This window comes from Oryctolagus cuniculus, chromosome 16 (assembly GCF_051225735.1).
Source record: "Oryctolagus cuniculus isolate XC-2025 breed Fujian yellow rabbit chromosome 16, ASM5122573v1, whole genome shotgun sequence".
NCBI classification, from domain to species: domain Eukaryota; kingdom Metazoa; phylum Chordata; class Mammalia; order Lagomorpha; family Leporidae; genus Oryctolagus; species Oryctolagus cuniculus.
The window spans coordinates 15,858,421-15,872,721 of NC_142882.1; the positions used below are offsets into that span (position 1 = coordinate 15,858,421).

General features: G+C 39.7%; 1 long non-coding RNA gene across 2 annotated transcripts; it reads right to left on the reverse strand.

Annotated features, from left to right (window-relative positions):
* Positions 1-3,506: 3,506 nt before the first annotated feature.
* LOC149121531 (uncharacterized) lies at positions 3,507-4,927 on the reverse strand. 2 transcript variants are annotated; one of them, XR_016222957.1, is made up of 3 exons: positions 4,781-4,927; positions 4,512-4,593; positions 3,507-3,716 (listed from the first exon to the last, which is right to left on the reverse strand). It is a non-coding gene; the product is annotated as an uncharacterized LOC149121531 (long non-coding RNA). The 2 variants fall into 2 exon arrangements; XR_016222958.1 differs by lacking the exon at positions 3,507-3,716 and adding an exon at positions 3,899-4,067.
* Positions 4,928-14,301: the final 9,374 nt, after the last annotated feature.

Below are 14,301 nucleotides of genomic sequence, written 5' to 3' on the forward strand. Positions count from 1 at the left end.
AGCCACATTCCAGAGAGAGGAAGTAGTTCATCTCCCAATCTTACTCCTCTCCCACAGCTGAGCTCCTACCCATCAGCCTGATTCCCTCCACAAAGAGAACACTAGAATCACCAAGCTCTCAACATGTTGTTTCAATGTGACAACTGAAAGAAACTGTGTTGGTTTTCAACCACTTATTTTCTGTGTTCCATATTTATTTTCTCCCACTTTTCAGAGAAAATTTTACATGTGTATTTTCATTTTGAAATTCATAATTTTAAATTATGTAGATGTATGTCTACCAGAGAATGATTTGATACCTGTACACAATGTTGAGTGGTATAATACAACTGTTTTGTGTCTCAGCTTTATTTCATTGCCTTATTTTCTCTTGTGCTGACCACACTTCAAGGTCTATTGTGTCAACACTTTCAAGTATACAACATGTTGTTCACTGTGTTATCTCATGATATGTGACAGTTCACTTGAAATGCTTGGTCTTGCCTAATTTTGACTGCTGTGATCAACGTGTTCATAGTTTCCCACCTCCTAGTGTTTCAATCACAAAGCTCTATTTAATTTTTTGAACTTTTATTTAGTAAATATAATTGTCCAAAGTACAGTTTATGGATTACAATGGCTTTTCCCCCCATAACTTCCCTCCCACCTGCAACCCTCCCATCTCCTGCTCCCTCTCCCATTCCATTCACAACAAGATTCATTTTCAATTATCTTTATATATAGAAGATCAATTTAGCATATATTAAGTAAAGATTTCATCAGTTTGCACCCACACAGAACATAAAGTGTAAAATACTGTTTCAGTACTAGTTATAGCATTAATTCACATTGTACAATACATTAAGGACAGAAATCCCATATGAGGAGTAAGTACACGGTGATTCTTGTTGACTTAACAATTTGACACACTTGTTTATGGCGTCAGAAATTTTCCTAGGCTCTAGTCATGAGTTTCCAAGGCTATGGAAGCCTCTTGAGTTCTCTGACTTCGATCTTATTCCAACAGGGTCATAGTCAAAGTGGAAGTTCTCTCCTCCCTTCAGAGAAAGGTACCTCCTTCTTTGATGACCTGTTCTTTCCACTGGGATCTCACTCACAGAGATCTTTCATTTAGGTCCTTTTTTTTTGCCAGAGTGTTTGGGCTTTCCATGCCTAAAATGGTCTCATGGGCTCTTCAGCCAGCTCCAAATGCCTTAAGGGCTGATTCTGAGGCCAGAGTGCTGTTTAGGCCATCTGCCATTCTATGAGTCTGCTGTGTATCCCACTTCGCATGTTGGATAATTCTCTCCCTTTTTTATTCTATCAGTTAGTATTCGCAGACACTAGTCTTGTTTATGTGATCCCTTTGACTCTTAGACCTATCAGTATGATCAGTTGTGACCTGGAATTGATCATTTCGACTAGTGAGATGGCATTGGTACATGAAACCTTGATGGTATTGTATTGGAATCCCCTGGCACATTTCTAACTCCACCATTTGGGGCAAGTCCAATTGAGCATGTCACAATTTCAAAAAATATTTGTTTATTTGCTGGTTTGCTCCCCAGATGGCCACAACATCTGGAGCTGTGCTGATCTGATGCCAAGCACCAGGAGCTTCTTCCAGATTTCTTCTGGATCCCCAACATGGCTGCAGAAGTCCAAGGACTTGGCCATCTTCTACTGCTTTCCCATACCACAGCAGAGAGCTTGATTGGAAGTGGAGAAGCCAGGAGTTGAACCCATGACCATATGGGATGCTGGCACTGCAGTTGGGAGCTTTATGAGCTATTCCACAGTGACAGCCCCAAAAGCTCTCTTTCTGAAGTTGACTTTGGACACCAGTCCTAGGAATGAGGAAAGGATACATTCTTTTTTTGCACATGATGTATGCCATGCATCCGAATGACCTCGACACTCATCCACGTTGTCAAATAATAAGATTTTCCTTATTGTTAAGACTGAATAATATTGCATTTTATATACAGACCACATCGTCTTTATACATTTATCCATTGATGGACACTTACGTTGATTCCACACTTGGAATTTTTGAATAATGTTGCAATGAACATGGGAGTGCAGATGTCTCTTTCACATGCAAATTCCACATCCTTCAGATATATAATTACAGGTAGCACTGGGACTGCTGGGTAATATGAAGGTGCTATTTTTCATCATACAATTTTCATTATATTAATACTAATTTACCTTTCTATCTTCATCCTTGTTAACATTTATTTCTTCTATGTTTTTTTAAAGATTTATTTTATTTATTTGAAAGTCAAAGTTACAGAAAGAGAGGAAGGGGAAAGAACAAGGAGACAGACAGGGAGAGAGAGAGAGAGAGAGAGAGAGAGAGATCTTCCATTCACTGGTTCACTCCTCCTAATGGCTACAACAGCTAGTGCTGGACCAAGCTAAAGCCAAGAGCCAGGAGCTTCTTCCAGTTCTCCCATGTGTGTTCAGGGGCTCGAGAACTTGGAACATCTTCTATGGTTTCCCAGGTCATTAGCAGGCAGGTGTATTAGCAGTGGAGTAGTCAGGTCTGAAACTATCACCTGTATGGGATACCAGCATCACAGGCAGTGGCTTTACCTGCTATGCTACATTGCCTGCCCCCTTTTTATGTTTTTTTTTTAATAACTCTTCTAACAGGTGTGTGGTGATATCTCTTTATAGCATCAGTTTGTAACTCTCTGGTAATTAGTGGTGATGAGCATTTATTCATTTTTTATTTAATGAATGCATTTTTCCTAGATACTACTTTAGGAATATAGTAGTTCTTTCCCCCTTACCCCCCTCGCAAATCCCACCTCACCTCCCTCTCCCTCTCCCATCTCTGTCTTTATTATGGTGTATTTTTAGCATGACTTTATATACAGAGGACCAACTCCATGCTAAGCATAGACTTCAACAATTTACACCCATGCACATACACAACATAAGGAGTACTGTTTGGGGAGAAAATGTGCAGTTGGTTCTCATATTAAAATTCATTAGGGACAGAGGTCCTTCGTGGGGAGCAAGTCCACAGTGACTACTATTTTTCCTTTAAAAAGTAAAGCTCTTTTTTTGACATCAGTGATTGATCATCTGAGGCTCTTGCCATGGGCTGCCAAGGCTATGGAAACCTTTCGTGACCATAGACCCCATTAGTATTTGGGCACAGTCATAAGCAAAGTGGATGTTCTCTCCTCCCTTCAGAGAAGAGTGTATCCTTCTTTGATGACCCTTTCTTTCCTCTGAGGTATCACGGAGATCCTCCATGTATGATATTTTTTGTCACTGTTTTGGCTTTCCAGATCATTTATTAATTTACCTGTTCATTGTGGGTCTTCTTTTTGAGAAATCTCTATTCAAGTCCTTTGCAAACATTCAGTTGGGTTATTTTTTTCTTATTATTAACTTTTTGAGTGCCCTTTATGTTTTAACTATAATCTTTTATCTGATTTACACTTTCTTTTTTTATATTTAAATTTTGGAAAATTTTAATTATTATTACTTTTTAAAACAGCACAGTGAAATTTATTGTTGCAGCCAGCAAAACATCCCTTTTTAAAATTCCACAGAGCAATGCAAGTTAAAAAACTTCACTCATCAAATAAATGATATTTTAGACAAGAACTTGCTAAAGAAACCTCATCACAACAACTTTTTAGGGCATGATCACTTTAAATCCATGGGAGCAACAGTCATTCCATCTCTCTTTATTTCAGCAAGAAATCAGTGTCTGCCTGTTACAAGAAAAGAAAAAAAATCATGATTTGTTTTCTAAATGTATCACCTGAGTCAAGGAAACATGTTATGACTTCTTGTTATAGGAAAAATAGCTTGCAACTTATAGGAGACACTTGGTTGATGTTCATTAATTAGTTTTTTTTAAAAGATTTATTTATTTGAAAGAGTTACAGAGAGATATAGATCCAGAGAGAGGTCTTCCATCTGCTGGTTCACTCCCCAAATGACTGCAAATGCTAGAGCTAAGCTGATCTGAAGCAAGAATCTTCTTCCAGGTCTCCCACGTGTGTACAGAGGCTAAGGGAGTTGAGCCAACTTCCACTGCTTGCCCAGGCCATAGCAGAGAGCTGGATCAAAAGTGGAGCAGGGGGAATCAAACCGGCATCCATATGGGATGAAGGCACTGCAGGCAGCCGCTTTACCTGCTATGCCACAGCTCTGGCCCCCCATTAATAAGTTTTTAACAGATTCAATGTGCTTTGTAGATACAATTCTAAAAACAAACTGATATTCCCTTTCTTCCTCCCTTAATTTCTCCTCCTCTCTCCCACCCACCTTCTTTCTCCCTCCCTCTTTCTTTAGTTTTTGAGATAACATATTTACATTACTGTAAAAAGGCTTAATACTTTGCCAAATAAGATGGCGGAATAGTGAGGGCGCACCGACATCCGAGAAAAGATAGTATAATAAAAGTGGAGGTATGGTAGCCTCAGGAAAAGGATCAGGGAAAAACTCTTCCGGATCTAGTGGCTGTGACTCGGAGGACCTAAGTGGAGAGCAAGGTCACCCACCTCATGGAAGCTGAGTCGCGGGAACCGCCAGGGCCGCCTAACCCGCCGGAACCTCCAGAGCCGCAGAGTCTGCACGCAAGCACTGGAAGGGGAGGTGAGACAAAAACCTCTCGGTAACCCGAGACATTGGTAGGGAAAGGCAGAAAAAGCCTACAGAGAACGAGGCCTGAAACCCCATTGGGGAAAGTTCACCAGGCTGGCTGGAGGAGAGAAAAAATTGAATAAATAAGGGGAACCTGCACGGACATTTAGCCTCTCTCTCCACTCACCTTACAAAGCCAAGCAAGACAAAGGGCAGGCGCCATTTTACATAAGTAAAGTGGTGAGTACCATTTTGCATATGTAAAGCAGGTGCCCCTCATTAGCCAAGCAGAAAAACCTGACTCTGGTAAGCAAACGAATACCCACAGGGGCCAGATTTCATACATCATCTACTCTCAATTCCATTCAGCTCTGTGGAATTACTTCCCAACTGAGTCAAAAAAAAAAAAAAAGGAGAGAGAGAGGAGAGAGTGAGAGCAAGAAAGAGAACAATCAGGGTGAATCACCTTTGGCACACCCTTAACCCTGTAGAACCAGAGCTCTCTGGCCACACCCATCACAGCCTCTAAGGATCCATCAAAAGCAGACAGTCCTCTTAATCTAGAGTCACAGTATAATGAGAAAAAAAAAACAAAGAATATCTCCAATATGCCAAACAACAAACGCAAAAACCGAGGTAACAAGAACAAGGAAGACACTATGATGCCCCCAAATGAAAGAGACACCCCAATTCAAGATTATGAAGATGATGAGATAGAAGAAATGCAAGAAGCAGATCTCAAAAAATTGATAAGAACATTAAGAAGTTCTCAAAAACAAATTCTCAAACTACAGAAATCCTTAATGGACAAGATAGAAAATCTCTCTCGTGAAAATGAAATATTAAGGAGGAAACAAAATGAAATGAAACAACTAGTAGAACATGAAACTATGATAGTGACAAGAAATCATAATGAAATGAAGAATTCAGTAGATCAAATGACAAACACATCAGAGCGCCTTAAAAACAGAATGGGTGAAGCAGAAGAGAGTATCGGACTTAGAAGACAGAGCACAGGAAAAGATACAGTCAGACCAAAGAAAAGAAGAGGAAATTAGAAATCTAAAAAATATTGTCGGGAATCTTCAGGATACTATTAAAAAACCCAACATTCGGGTTCTAGGAGTTCCTGAAGGCATGGAGAGGGAGAAAGGATTAGAAGGCCTTTTTAGTGAGATACTAGCAGAAAATTTCCCAGGTTTGGAGAAGGACAGAGACAAACCTAGTACAGGAAGCTCATAGAACCCCTAATAAACATGACCAAAAGAGATCCTCAACACGACATGTTGTAATTAAACTTGCTGCAGTGAAACATAAAAAAAGATCCTAAAATGTGCAAGAGAGAAATGTCAGATTACTCTCAGAGGATCTCCAATCAGACTCACAGCTGACTTCTCATCAGAAACCCTACAAGCTAGGAGGGAATGGTGAGATATAGCCCAGGTACTAAGAGAGAAAAATTGCCAGCCCAGAATATTATATCCTGCAAAGCTCTCATTTGTGAATGAAGGTGAAATAAAGACCTTTCAGAGCAAACAGAAATTGAAAGAATTTGTCACCACTCGTCCAGCCCTGCAAAAGATGCTTAAAGATGTGTTACACACAGAAACACAGAAACATCAATATGAAAGAAAGTAAATGAAGGAAACCTCACGCCTAAAGATCACAGGAAGTTCAAAACATATATCAGAAAATATCTTTGGCAAATGGCAGAGCAAAGTTACTACTTATCAGTAGTCATATTGAACATTAAAGGCCTGAACTGTCTAGTTAAAAGACACCGATTGGCTGATTGGGTAAAGGAACAAAACCCATCTATTTGCTGCTTACAAGAAACACATCTTTCCAATAAAGATGCATACAGAGTGAAAGTGAAAGGCTGGAAAAAGATATACCATGCCAACAGAAATGAAAAAAGAGTGGGCATAGCCATCTTAATATCGGACAACATAAACTTTACCACAAAAACTGTTAGGAGAGACAAAGAGGGGCAGCATATAATGATCAAGGGATCAATTCAACGGGAAGACATAACCATTATTAATGTATATGCACCTAATTACATGGTGCCTCTTTATTTAAAAGATTTGTTAAGGGACTTAAAGGGAGACTTAGACCCCAATACAATAGTACTGGGGGATTTCAGTACTCCACTCTCAGAAATAGACAGATCAACAGGACAGAAGATCAACAAGGAAACAGCACATTTAATTGACACTATTGCCCAAATGGATCTAACAGATATCTACAGTACTTTTCATCCTACACAGAAAGCATTTACATTCTTCTCAGCAGTACGTGGAACCTTCTCTAGGATTGACCACATACTAGGCCATAAAGCAAGTCTCAGCAAATTCAAAAGAATTAGAATCATACCATGCAGCTTCTCACACTATAAAGGAATGACGTTGGAAATTAGCAACTCAGGAATCCCTAGAGCATATGCAAACACATGGAGATTTAACAACATGCTCCTGAATAAACAATGGGTCATAGAAGATATTAAAAGAGAAATCAAAAATTATCTGGAAGTAAATGAGGATAACAGCACAAAGTACCAAAACTTATAGGATACAGCAAAAGCAGTGTTAAGAGAAATGTTTATATCAATAGGTGCCTACATCAAGAAATTGGAAAGGCACCAAATAGATGACTTTCACTGTATCTCAAGGATCTAGAAAATCTGCAGCAAACCAGACCCAAATCTAGTAGAAGAGAAATAATTAAAATCAGAGAAGAAATCAACAGGATTGAATCAAGAAAGACATTACAAAAAATCAGTCAAAGGAGGAGCTGGTTTTTTGAAAAAAATGAACAAAATTGACACCACATTGGCCTAACTAACTAAAAAAAGAAGAGAAAAGACCCAAACCAATAAAATCAGAGATAAAGGAAATGTAACAACTGACACCACAGAAATAAAAAGAATCATCAGAATTTTCTATAAAGACCTGTATGCCAACAAACAGGGAAACCTATCAGAAATGGATAGATTCCAGGACACATGCAACCTACCTAAAATGAACCAGGAAGACATCGAAAACCTAAACAGACCCATAACTGAAAAAGAAATTGAAACAGTAATAAAGGCCCTCCCAACAAAGAAAAGCCCAGGACCAGATGGATTCACTGCTGAATTCTACCAGACATTTAAAGAAGAACTAACTCCAATTCTTTTCAAACTATTCAGAACAATCAAATAGAGGGAATCCTCCAAAATTCTTTCTATGAAGCCAGCATCACCTTAATCCCTAAGCCAGAAAAATATGCAGCATTGAAAGAGAATTACAGACCAATATCCCTGATGAACATAGAAGCAAAAATCCTCAATAAAATACTGGCCAATAAGCCGGCGCCATGGCTCAATAGGCTAATCCTCCACCTTGCGGCGCCGGCACACCGGGTTCTAGTCCCGGTCGGGGCGCCGGATTCTGTCCCGGTTGCCCCTCTTCCAGGCCAGCTCTGTGCTATGGCCAGGCAGTGCAGTGGAGGATGGCCCAGGTGCTTGGGCCCTGCACCCCATGGGAGACCAGGAAAAGCACCTGGCTCCTGGCTCCTGCCATCGGATCAGTGCGGTGCGCCGGCTGCAGCGGTGGCCATTGGAGGGTGAACCAACGGCAAAGGAAGACCTTTCTCTCTGTCTCTCTCTCTCACTGTCCACTCTGCCTGTCAAAAAAAAAAATACTGGCCAATAGAATACAACAACACATCAGAAAAATCATCCACCCAGACCAAGTGGGATTTATCCCTGGTATGCAGGGATGGTTTAATGTGTGCAAAACAATCAATGTGATACACCACATTAACAGACTGCAGAAGAAAAACCATATGATTATCTCAATAGACGCCAAGAAAGCATTTGATAAAATACAACACCCTTTCATGATGAAAACTCTAAGCAAATTGGGTATGAAAGGAATTTGAAAGCATTTCCACTAAGATCTGGTACCAGACAGGGATGCCCACTCTCACCACTGCTATTCAATATAGTTCTGGAAGTTCTAGCTAGAGCTATTAGGCAAGAAAAAAAATGAAAGGGATACAAATTGGGAAGGAAGAAGTCAAATTATCCCTCTTTGCAGATGATATGATTCTTTATTTAGGGGATCCAAAGAACTCTACTAAGAGACTATTGTAACTCATAGAAGAGTTTGGCAAAGTAGCAGGATATAAAATCAATGCAGAAAAATCAACAGCCTTTGTATACACAAGCAATGCCATGGCTGAGAAAGAACTGCTAAGATCAATCCCATTCACAATAGCTACAATAACCATCAAATACCTTGGAATAAATTTAACCAAGGATGTCAATGATCTCTACGATGAGAATTACAAAATCTTAAAGAAAGAAATAGAAGAGTATTCCAAAATATGGAGATTTAACAATTGACACTCTTTTTTATGACAGTTATCACCCAAGGTCAGTAATCACCCAAGGCTCTTGTCATGAGCTTCCAAGGCTATGGAAGCAGCTTGAGTTCACAAACTCCTACTTTATTTAGACAAGGCTATAATCAAAATGGAAGTTCTCTACTCCCTTCAGAGAAAAATACCTCCTTCTTTGATGGTCCATTCTATAAAGCGATAAATTTCATACAAATCTATCTATAAGCCAGGGTAAAAAAGGCACCCAGAATTGTAATAATATTGCTTTCAAGGTGAGCATGAGCATGTCATCTACAAATGTGCACCTACTACATGGTGATATGAAGAATCTAGTCATTGTTCACATTGCAAAAAAAAAATGCTTCTTCACATGGGTAAGGTGTGGATCATGGCAGAAATGTGGGGCATTTTTGTGGATGAGGCTGTCCCTACACTGATCTATGTCATTCTGAGCACAGATAAGATCACATTTTACATGCCCAGTGCTTTAAGGACAGTGATTCCCCATTCACAGTATGAAAGAAAAAAAATGCACCACTACAGGCTGTGGATGCTTTGCATTTCCAACTGAGAAGGCATGAACTTTGGATGTAGCATCAGGAAGAAAGTAGACAGTGGATTTCCCTCATCTTCTCCCCATGCCACTGGGGGAGCACAACCCCCTCTCTCAGCAACCACTGTTATGTGTTCACACTGAGACTAATGACAATCTTTACTGCATTGATCTCTTACAACTTTGGGGTTCATGTGTCACCACAGTATAACCTGAGTTACCTTAGAAATGCAATCAATCCAGCCCAGAATCTTCCAAAGCTACTGTGTTCTGTGTTTTGCAGTGATATGTCCTGGCTGTTGCTTGTTTGAAATCGTCCCTTCATTGAGAATATCTGAGATGCTAATGCAGACCATGGGAAGCATCAGAAATGGCTCATGTAATTGGATTTCTAACACCTAGATTGGAGACGTCTATTGAGTTCCTGGCTCTTGGTTTCTTCCTAGGACCAGGTGGGCTTCTGCTATTGAGGTGTGCTTTTAGTGAGAAAACAGCAAATAGGAGCTCTCTCTCTTTCTGTCTCTGTTTCTCTGCCTCTCAAACAGAACAGTCAGAGGTTGTGAGAATGTTTTCTGGGTGCGCTTTGACAAAATCTGCTTTTGTGGAAGAGATTGTGGCAGGCTTGGGCTTGGGCAGGTGAGTGTGTGAATTCCAGTGTAACTGTAACTGAGCCTTAAACATTCCTTGGGGATCTTCAGAACTAGCATGGCCCTCAGCTTCATCCCAAGTGGAAATAAGATGTACAGGTCTTTACCTCTACACATCTAACCACCTTTGGGCCCTGGATGCCTTCTAAGAGAGCCTTGTCTTAGGACAGAATATTTCTGCATGCTATAAATATCTTATGTGTCAAAGAGCTGTGATTAGTCAAAAGTCAATATTCACAGAAGATGGCAAATGGATATATTATCCTCAGACAGCAATCAGAGTGGCTCCCTCAGGTTGCACTGCTTCACACCTTCATTAGTTCTTCCACTTTTTAATATTCTCAGAATCCAGCCGACTCCCTGGGACACATTGTACACCATGGTAGGATACCCATACTTGGCTTCTACATTTGCCTTTCATCAGATGTGAGAGAATGGTATTGGTGGAGACTCACACATTGCTCTCCAGAATTAGGATTCCATTTACCTGTGGGGTTTTAGAGGTCCAACAAGTACCATCTATGCAGAAAATGCAGACATGGTTCCAGCAATAACAAGTGCTTTGTATTGTGTATGGCAATTATAGTTAGAGGGAGTAAATGCTTTTTGAAGAGAAAATGCAAAACATTCCTAAGGGTCAATTGGTCCATGACAAAGGCATTGCAGATTTGGAATTCCATGGATAGGTTGAGGAGTTATTGTGGGTCCTTATTGATCACCTGGATGGCAAAGTAAGAGGCCAACATATATGGGTGGTTCTTCCCTGACCACCTAAATGAAGCAGCAGATTTAGAGAGAAGGGTGAGATCCTATTTTTCAGTGTAGTTTCACAGCTAAATCCAAAGGAAGCCAAGGCTGGATTCAGGGTGCCACTCAGTGATGCTCCAGGGTCGCTGGAGGATTGTGGAATGTCCTTTTTTTACATTCTTGGAAGCAAACTGTGTCCATGAAAAACCTCATCTTCATGTGCCCTTTGGGAAAGCTTTGGTAAATTCCAATGTGGGAGCTCATTTCTGCTTAAGAAGAGAAACCAATCTGCATCTATGTTTTCTGTAGGTTCTGGAATAGTTTGAATAGAACTTTGTTTGCCACTTGTTCAAATATGTGAGAATATTATCATCTGTGACCATATTCACCAGTGTGATTTCCCCAGACTTTTTGATAAGTTTCTACTTTTATATATCAACTCTTGTCAAAGCAGGTTTATTAAGTTAGATTTTCATTGAAACAAAGGCATCCATTTCAGGATTTCTTATATTAGAGATTTCAGAAGGTTCACTTTGTCTTCATTTATTAATTTCCTGTGTATTGAATTTATCTTGTCTTTTCGCATTTTACAATTTAGCAATCTGTATTTTCCCACATTTCCTGCCTGAAAATATGAGTTCTTGTAATTTAAGATGGATTTATGTTATTGTGAATAATAAAACAGTTGTTCTATTTTTTCACTATGATTTTCTTTGCCCCACTTTCCTTGGAATTCTGGACTTTATCTTATTTCCTACATTTCATCCACAATTTGAATGTCAAGAAAATTGTCACATTGTAGTTATAAGGGAAGAAATATATTTATCCAATCATTTCTTCAGTTCATATACACTGATTTTTAGTTTGCAATGTTGAATTAATAAAATGCCATTTCTATTTTGTTCCTTCTTATAATATATTCATAGTTTCAAGATGGCAGTGTTTCATTTTTAGTGTAAAGGTACTTTTCTATTTTGACACACTGTGTTGTATGTATTATATTTACACATGAATTTAAAATTTTCTCCTGTGGTCTAAACAAGTGTTGCTTCCCCATAAACACCTGAACCAAAATTGGATTTCTGATCCCAGGAGGACTCACTTGTGGGACACTAAATAGATCTGGTGCAAAATTGTGCTGTGGATCCATTGAGTAATTTTATGTATTTTAATGATAAGAATGTTGAATTAAATTTTTAAAATCATTTTTCCTTAGTGATAAACTTTTACACTATGAAGGGTATATTTGTTCACCCCTGGGTTACTTATAGCTCTGACAATCAGCTGAATATTGAGTACCTTAACCATGTAAATGTTCTGAGAAAAGTATACTTCTCACTGATACAAGGTACAACGTGGGTAAGATATGAAAATATTGGGCACTGAAAGAAGCTCATCCCAAAGGGTGACAAAGTGAATTAGAGGTTCTTGTCTTCTGATAAGAAATGTCAGACATAAGATGGAACAGTGATAAGCAAGGCAGCAACATTGAATGAAGTAGTGCATGCATCACAATAGCTAGGCTCCTCTCCAGACAGATCTGGACATTGGCAGTAGTGGTCCTGGGTCCCAACAGTCTTATCTTTGCCAAGACCCCCCAAGTTGGATCAGGGGATGTGCTTATAGGGTGGGCACAAAAATCTTGATGCCTATCCTCTGCCTCTGAAAGGCTGGGGAGCAAACGGAAAATTCCATGGAAGGCAGAACAAGGGTGAGGACCTCTGCTTTCATTCATCTGCCTTTCTGCCACACATTTTTCAGAATTGCCAATAGGGACAAAACACACAGGCACAAACATGCAGTCACATGCAGTCACAATGATATTTAACACATACACACAACCTTGAACTTCCCAAGATGCTGACACTGTGTTTTCTGGCTTGAACATAAGAGTCTGGTTGTGTCTCTATCTGTAGACTTTCGGTGTAGACATTTATCCTCAGATAAGTTTGGTAGCTGCTGACCAACATATCAAGGGAAGTGTGCGGGGGGTGGAGTTTCAAGCAGAGAAAAAGCAGAGATGATGACATGTCAAGATCTCCCCAGCATATAGTCAGAGACCTGAGTCTCAACTGAAATGGGGAGAACGTGGAGTAGATGCTGTCTTCAGGGTCAGCCCTCGTCAGGGAGAACTGGTCTCTGTGTAGGGCACAGCCAATCCCAGGATTGCTGTTTTTTCAGCCTACAGAATGCCCATGAGAGTCTGGTGATCCAGATAAGGACACAGCTAGAAGCCAAAGGGAGAAATTTCTAAGTCAGTCACAGTGCTGAGACCTTGCCTTTGTGTCGCTGTGATCACAGCAGGTCAGACCTCTGTGTCCTTTTATTGCTTTATCCCTCTCCATAGGCCTATTACATAAAATGACATTGTCATTTATAGGTTGATGGTCTGCTGTGTTTCAGCTTAAACAGCGATTTCTTTTACTTTATATGAAAACATTTCTAGACTGCTTTGTGGTTTTTGAGAGGAAGAGAGAGAAGCATTAGAAAGAGAGATAGTTGAGAGACCAACCTTTTGCTGCTTCACCTCTCAGTGAACATAGTGGCTGAGCCTGGATTGAGGCAAGAGCCAGGAGGTAAGAAAAAAATAACTGACAGGGACCCAATAGCTCTGAGTCATTACCACTCACTCGGTGCATTTCTTTTCTTGAGAATCTGGGGTCAGGAATCACAGCCAAATTGCAAACCCAATTATTGTCATGTGGGACAGGGTCATAATAATTACTATATAAATGACTAACCAACAATGGTTTATAGTTTTGCTTACTTGACAATGTTGAAAGGGTGCTTCACTTTGGATTTTGTTTACAAAGTTATAATATGAAGAAATGCCTGAGAATAATAATTTAGGATCTCCTAGAACTGCTCTGGTTCTTTAAAGCTTTTAAAGAAATTGAGTTGGGGATACAGAGCATCTTTGGGATACTAGTAATACTATGTTCTGAATTTGGGTGTTGATTATGAGTGTGATGCAATGATGAAAACTCATTTATCTGTAGACTTATGTGAATTTCTTAGTATGTATACTGTTTTTAAATACTTTCAACATGTTCCATAGCATAAATTGTTTTTTTTAAATGTTCAATGGCAGATAACAAATCCTCCACACTCAGATAACTATTATAGATGTATATATGCCCAGTGAAGAATGAAAGAGCCCACTTTCCATCATACCTGATCATGCCAGTCTCAGCATGAAAACATGGTCACGTGTTACTGCAATAAAAATACCTGAGGATGCTAACAGGTATTCAATGAGTGTCCTGTTTTGGGAGATGTTTACCTGCCATGGAAGAATCCTAGGATGAGCTGCATCTCCTGGAGATCCCTTTTCTATTTGCTCTGATACCATCTTATGGAGAGCATGGGCCACTG